Consider the following 8,636-nt stretch of genomic DNA (forward strand, 5'->3'; position numbering starts at 1 on the left):
ATCTGAAATAATTTTTTAAACAATTTAACATTTTTGTAGTATTTTATTTGTATACTTTTATTAACTTAATTTAACCAAAAACAAAGGACATAATTAATTAAATTCTAAAAATGAGAAAACAGAATTAAAAGATTTCTTTATTACGGCATTGACAAAACAATGGAATTATTATGGTATTATTTTAACAAATATGGTCTAAACTTTGCAATAACTCCCTTATTTTTTATAACTGCTACACATCAACTATGCATTGAGCCAATTAAAGAGTCAATGGTCTCCTTTGAAATATTTTGCCATTCCTTTATAACCGCCTCCGATAAATCTTCCTTCCTGGTGTGATTTTGGGTCCTTATTTTACGATCTACAATTTCCCATAGATTTTCTATGGGATTGAGATCTGGCGATTGGGCAGGCCACTTCAAAACACGTACCTCGTTGAATAGTAACCACTCGGTTACAACCCTAGAGGTTTAAACCAGCTTTAAAATCGTTAATTATTTTATTTTTTAAGTCTTCACAAATATTAACCTTAACCATTTTCGTTAACTTTGAAAAAAAGCAATTATGCGAAAAACTTAGAAAAAGAAATTGTGAAAAATTACCAGAATTTAAAAATAAAATAACTGTAAACAGGATGCTTTTTACATCGTTCTTTTAAATATTATTTTCGTTTTACACTTCTTTCTTGCAGAAGTTTAAAAGTTTCCATTGTTTTGTCAGTAGCGAAATAGTGAATATTTTTAATTTTGTTCCCTTTTTTCAGAATATAATTAATTATGTTGTTTGTTTTTCAGTTAATTTATATAAATAAAACTATACAAGTAAAATACTAAAAAAAAAAATTTATTTTAAAAAAATATTATAAATTTTGGGCTACATTTGGAATATTTCGAAAAGTTTCCATTGTTTTGTCAACCACTGTATGTCAAAATCCATATAAAAAATCGATCAATGAAATTGCTGTGAAAATTGGCAGGCACTCTGTTTTTCATCAGTTGTTTAAAAACAAGTAACAGAGCTATATTCGGCTGTGCCAGATCTATTATACCCATCACCAAATTATACTTCAAAATAAAAATTTTAAATATTTTTAGGTAATCAAAATTTATTTTCTTTTTTCAAAAGTAGTTTTTTTTTCTTTTTTGGAAAAAAAATGTTTTCGAATGTTTTTTTAAATCTAAAAAAATCAGGTTAAACATTTTTGTTCCGATTTTGACTTATTGTATGTCCAACTTACTATCATTAGATATCCATATTGTTTATATTAATGACTTAGTAATCCAGATATAGGTAAAAAATGGAGATTGTCAGCCGATTTTGCTGATTTTAAATAGGAAACTTCTCGAAAGAATGTCTGACAGAATAATTGAAGATTTGGATCCCAAAGATATCTGGGGTCTTCGACTCCGCTATCTATAAGGATCCAGAATATATATACTTTATAGGGTCGGAAAATTATATTGTGGAAATTACAAACGGAATGACAAACTTACACCTTTCTCACGAAGGTGGAGGGTATATAAATGCTTTTCATTGAGTTTTTGCAAAGGTACACATTTTTCAAATTGAAATTAAATTTTTATATATGAAAATTTTTTTAAGAAATTTTACAGTTTTATAGATTTTTCTATTAAAATTGGAAAAATAAAAACAAATTTTGAAATTTATTATCAGGAATTGTGCAGTTTCCAAAAAAAGGATTTTGAAAAAATCCCAAAAATGGAATTTTTTTGTTTTTTTTTTTGCTATAATATTCGTACTAGGGGCGGGGTTATCGGAAGCCTTTACAAAAAATTAAGAACATATGAGGCCATCTAAAATAGGTTACTATATTTGATATCGACTATACGATTTGAAAATTTTTGCCCTAAAATTGAATTTTACATAAAAAATAGACGTTTTTTGGATGGACCTGGTCTTATTAATACCAACATTTTTTGAATTTTTTTTCATTTAAAATATTTGATATAAAGTTAGCTTTTCAAAAAGTATAAATTCCTTATATAGCTTCTTAGAAGGTTTTTACATAACTTAAAATGCAAAAAAAGTACACACTTTTTTCAAAAAAGTAGCGAAATATCGCCATTTTTAAATTCAAATGCTTATAACATTGGGGTGAGTCATGATTTTTAAACAATTATTTTTTTATTTGACATATACATTTGTTGTTAGTCCAATAACAACAAAATATTTGGAGCCGGTGTTATCAAAAAACTGTAGTAGGGTGGGAAAAAATGTTGAAAATTTATTTTTTTCAATTGCGAATATCTCCTAAGCTATAAGAGATAATTGATACAAGGTTTTCTGTAGTGATCGACGAGGAGATTATTTCTTTGAAATCGGAACACAAACGAAGAAATATTATCGTTTAAAAAATTGTCCTACTTTGGGGACCCCTACATTCAAACCGGACTATCCGTTTAGAAGTTACAGATTTATTTCTCTCTTGCTGAAACCACATGTCGTCCAGTTGAGGCCACTAGAACTCCGTTATCAAGTTCCTGTAATGAATTCCGTTCACAGTGACTCCAAACCGCATAAGAAAGTTAGTCATTGAGATTGCATTTGTTTCTCATGGATTGCATGAGGATTCTCTGTATTCACGAAGCCGTTCAGATGGATATGCGCCTTCATCGGCGAAGATGACTTTGGAGACTTCATGAAATATGAAGTTGTTGAGAACGATGCCGAATTGATGTTTTCGGTGAAACTCTAGTTTACAGCAGCAATGTTTCAAGAATCTTACTAACCATAACCCATCCAGTTTCTTCAATTGTTGTGAATTGTTCGAATGGTTGATACCATTAAGCCCCATTTTCTCAATCTCTGGTTACTTTTTATCGTGACCATACACTGAGAGTTCTCATACATAAAAAATGTTATTTGGAAGTATATCGTTACGAAAAACGATAACCAGATATTGAGTGCATTTTTTCGACTGAAAATTCTTCGAAGTTTTGAAGTACAAATTTTTGTAAATTTTCACAATTATATGTCTGCTTTTACACAGGGCAAGTTTTCTTGCCGCAAGTCTGTGTTTAGAGGAGAAAGAGGCAAGAAGAAAGAAGAGGGGTACACACAAGATGTATTAACAAGGTGGCAGCGTAACTACAACAATTACAACAATACAAGAACAATAGTCATTTTTGTTTGTGTAAAACCGTGTAAAGTGTCAAAATAAAATTCACAAAAACGCACTTTTATAAATGAAATAGTTTTTTTAACACTTTTAAATATTTTATACACATAAAGCGGTGACAAATATTCACTTTTTTAAATATAAAATAATCTTTTTAACCTTATAACAAATTTAAAAATGTTTGTAAACAAGCTTTTGACATTTCACAAGGCAAAGCACGAGTAGAGCAAAAAATAGTCAGCTGGCGTTACACTGCCACCTGGTTAAATATGCCTTGGGTACACACTTGTTTGTACTGGCAAGTCTCTTCAATTCTCTTTTGTTTTCTCATTTTCACTATGGCGCCTATTATGTTTTGACATACAAAATTGCACAGAGATTTGCTGTGTGTAAATAGACGAGCAAGTTTAAAAGGGAATCGAAGAGACTTGCTTTAAGTAAACTTGCCCTGTGTAAAAGCAGACTAACGCGTTGTTCGGAAAGCGCTCCATTTTTTAATAATCGGAATAAAAATATGTGACAGCTGCCAAATTTCAGAGTTATGACACTAAATAATGACACTAAATTTAAAAAGGGCCCTCTTAGTCCCCTTTTACAATGCAGAAATTGAAAGGCAAACATTTTTCTCATTCTCTTTTGAACTAACCTAAACCTGTGTAATACACACTTTACCTCTTAACCCCTCGCCCACAAACTTTGTCTGTCTGCCGTTCAATTTCTGCATTTTAAAAGGGGACTTACTAAGACACCCTTTCAAATGTTTTAAATTTTTTTCACAAAAAATTCTTTTCAATATTTATTTAATAAAACTATTTTTTAAATAAAACTCTTCATCTTTGTGAATTACACTCTTCAAAAATTCAAAATCATTCGCAATAACTCTCAAATAAAATTTAATGATTCCACCACAGATTATTACAGATATGCAAGAAATGACAGTTGACAAAAAATGAATATCGAGAACCGTATGTTTATTTTGAATTTCTGCAACCACTTGTCAATGGTTTTGGTTTGTAGAGCGAGTGAAAAAATACAAATTTCAATAGGTTCAACGAGTGTAATATATATTTATACCTCTTTCCAAACCACAACAATTTTGACATTTTCTTTTGTTTGTTTTCTATTGCCATATTACATTTTAAATATTAAAACAGCTGATTCATATCTGTATAATTTGTGGTTTCCACATAATCTAAACATTTAACAGATATTTTCATTAGTTTTTAGAAAAACAAACTGTTAACACGAATAATTAATTCAGCATAACAATTTGCCACAATAATGGAATTTTTACACTGAAGCTGAAAATAAAAAATGATTCACGATAAGAACGATGAGACAAATTCTACGAGTACATAAAATCAAATAAATGTCAAAAATTGTTTTGTTAAATTAAAAAAAAAAATACTTTTGTTTACTGCTACGTATGTAAGTGTAAAGAAATTAAAAAGTAAAAATAACTCGTTCATTATATACATAAAATTGACAGGCATTTATAATTTTAACACAAAAAAACCGCCGTTGAAATAAATGCATTGAAACAAAAAAAAGTTAAAAAAATGTCTGCTTAGAATATCAATTGATAAAATGAAGAGCTGTTTTTAGCAAAACAACAATAACACTGGTGATTTATATTGAATAAAACAGTATTCATATTAAAACTTGTTATTAAGTGAAAAAAAATGTAAGTCAATGACTTTGAAAAACAACAAATAAAAATGTTAAATTGCCCATAAGTTTGGTTAAGAAATTGCATTTCAAATCAAGACAGACCGAAACACTGGAGATATAAGGAAAGAATGTACTCACGTGCGCTTTATTTACGTTGTTTTATTGATATTTATGCAAATTGTTTTAAAAAAAAGATTTTGAATAAAAATTATTTTGTGTTTTTTTTAATTTTTCAAAATGTGTAAGAAATTTCAAACCATTATTATGCAATTTTAAAGACAATATTGTTCTTTTGTTGATATAAAATTCTTTGAATATTAAATTGGAATTTCTGGAATTGCAGACATAATTATTATTCTCAGTGTGCCACCAAAGTGGCCATATTCAATTTGAAATATAAAATAACGGCTTTCTTACAATGAGGAAGTAAAAATACTTGGAAAAATATTTTATTTAAATGAATGGATATTGTTTCAATATAAAAGTCAAAATTCTATAGAGGATATCACAAATTATACAGATATGAATCGGCTGATTTCAATAGAAAAATAACAAAAGAAAATGTCAAAATGATTGTGGTTTGAAAAAAGGAACAAATATATTTCAAACTCGTTGCCTATTGAAAATTGTATTTTTTTCTCTCACTCTGCTAATCACAACCATTAAAAACTTTTTTGACAACTGTCATTTGTTGCATATCTGTAATAATCTGTGGAGGATATGGACTAAAGAATCATAAAAAAATCCTTTAGATTTTCAAAATTATTGACAGATTTGATATTTCTCAAAAATGTTTATACCCACCATCAGATTTTGTCATTCCATTTGTAACACATCGAAATATTCATCGCTGCTCCTTATGGAATTCTAAGACGATCTATGTATGTCCGCCTGTCGAAGGCACGGTCGGTCTTACAGGGAAGTACCCCCAAAATCATTTGAAATTTTCCTCAAATATTCTTTGTTGATCAGAAATGTTTGGTATTGAAATACAGGTTCCCTGTGATGATCTGGTCAGATTTCAAAAGGACCCTTTTGTTCTCACCGAATACAGAGTATTACTTTAGCGCCTTGGATATTTGGCTTTGGCGTCGATTCGGCTGGTTAGCCGGGCTTCACATACGATCTCTTACGCTTCGGGTTATCGTAATGGATCGATCAATCTCAAGTAATGATTCGGTGCAAGGTCTTTCAAGGTCTCTCGACTTCAATTCATATGGCACCCAATTTCCCAGCTTTTGGATGAATCCTGCTGCTCGCAAACATTTTGTAGCTCACAATGATATTGCAAGCTCTTGTTGAGTTTTATAACAATCTTCATGAAGTTGGGTTAACTTATGAAGGCAGCTCACTTGGGTCCATAAATTGGTCCCTTTGTGATACCCTAAGGATTATAATCAGGTCCTCAAGAGGTCCTTCACATGTCAGAATTGGGTTCAGTGCCAAACTAACCTGACGCACAAATGAACGAAGCTATCTTCCTGACATCCACAGTAGATATGTAGATCCGCTAGACCTATTGTCGCAGTCCGAACCCCCGATATAGCAGGGCAAAGACAGAGGAGAAGTTCAACAGTTTCCTCCTCGTCTTCATCATGGCAACTTCTGCAAAAGTCGTTGTGTGGAGTGTTCAGTCTCCTAGAAAGCGCACCAATCTAGTAGTGCCCAGTAAGCACTATCGCTGCCTAGTCCTTAATAGCCCCGTGAGGGACATTGACCTATTATGGTCAAGAATGGAAATTTATTATATTAGACCATCTAAGCTGAGCAGACTCAAATAATTTACGCTGTATGAGTAATTTACAGCAGGATAGAGGTAAACCGATCTTGTAGCAGTGAGCTTATTTTGGCCCGTTCATCCGCAATAGCATTGCCAGGTACACCAGAGTGACCCGGCACAAAGAATAACTCCAGGTTAGAATGTCTCTTGTTAAGTGATACCCGGCATTCATGTACCAATCTGGATGTCGAGTAGACACCAGATAAGGATTTGATAGCAGGATTATTGTCTGGACAGATTCGGATATTCACACCTAAAAACCTATCGCTGAAATTTCAGCTTGAACTACATTATTCCAGTAGCATGAAACACACCCCCTTCTGAAAATGGGGAATATAGATGCCACTACCAGCCCCAACCGCAGACTTGGAGCCATCTGTATAGATGACAAAAGTGTCCCTAGAAGAAGGTAACTCACCCACCAACGATACAGAGAAGCGTCACTTCCCAAAATAGATGCATGGCCGGTACCAGACCAGAGACTTGCGCCGACTAAATTTCACGGCGGCGGCGGCGGCTGACTCCAAAAAGGCCGGCGGATAGCCGGCTGTCAGCCGACTAAAGAATAACTACTCAAATTCTAAATAATTAAAAAGTGAAATTCTGAAAATTTTATGAAATTACTAAGGAACTTTTATCAAAATCGGCGGCTATTTTCAAGCCAACTTAAGCCGAACAAAAATAAGGCTGCGGTGAAAATTTATCGGCGGCTCAGCTCAGCCGGCTTACAGCCGTTCGGCGCAGGTCTCTGTACCAGACCTTCATGCTCCTACAGTACTTAGCCCAGTCGTGGATCCAGAGGGGAATAGTTTTCAAAAACCGAAAAGTTTTCATATAAAAAAAGGAATAAAAAGAAAAAATGTAGAACATATTTTAATTGGATCCGGTAATTGGTTGACCTGGATCCGCGTCTGACTTAGCCTAACCGCCGAATTTATGGCTATGAGATCAGTCGGTAGCCAGTGCATCATAACGAACAGAGCACGAAATGGAGTGCTCCGTTGCGCACCCTTAATCATTAGTGCAGAGATTCGCAGGATTCTCTAGATCATCCCACAGTAGTTGGATTTACTAAGAGCCTTCCAACAAACTTGTGCTCCATACATTAGTATGGGCTTTACCACCATGTCAAAAAGCCATTTCGCATTCCTAGAGCTTATTCCCCAGTTCTTCCCAATGGCCCTTCTGCAGGCATAAATAGCGATAGCCGCCTTGGACGCTCTCGCATGGATATTCGGGCTTCAGGATAGCTTAGAGTCTAGAATAATTCCCAGACACTTAGCCCTATCCCAGAGCTTAAGTTCCACTCCGTTAAGGCGCGTTAATGGAAACAAGGGGATTTTGTACCTTCTTAAGAAAAGCAGAAGCTCCGTTTTCCCAGAATTCACACCAAGTCCACTAGCAGTGCTGCACTGCTGTGTGTCAAGATGTTTCCAGAAACGGCTTCAGCAACGTCATCAGCATATGCAATAGTTTTGCACTTCATGGAGTCTAATTTCATGAGTAGTATATTAATGACAAGATTCCACAATAGTGACGATAAAACCCCTCCCTGTGGTGCCTCGGTTCGCTAATATAAAGATAGCAGAAGCAGTCCCCATAAAAGAAATTATGACCCTATTGGTTAGAAGTCTACCTATGAAGCATACGATTTAAAAATGGCGCAATTTTACGAATCACAACTATATTTTATTTACAACTTACCTGGATGCACATTTGCTGTATAATATATTTTCTTGATCCATATTAATTAAAATATCCAGCTTGTTTTTGGCAATTACGTTATCAGTATTTTAGCGGTAACGGCTTAACATTTAGAAGGGCTAGTTTAATTGTGGCCATGCTTAAATTAATGGTATAATTTGTTAAATTTTAAAATTTACTTTACACTTGGTTTTTTATTTTAACAAATTGAATAATTCGTTTTGTATATTTTTAAGATTATTCTTAACAATTGTTTTCCCGTGAAATTTTGTTTAACCACAAGTACTTTTAAAGAATTAAGACTGACTTAAGTTTAAGAACAAATTTCAGCTTTTGTAAGAT

The sequence above is a fragment of the Calliphora vicina genome, chromosome 1 (genome assembly GCF_958450345.1).
Source record: "Calliphora vicina chromosome 1, idCalVici1.1, whole genome shotgun sequence".
NCBI lineage: Eukaryota > Metazoa > Arthropoda > Insecta > Diptera > Calliphoridae > Calliphora > Calliphora vicina.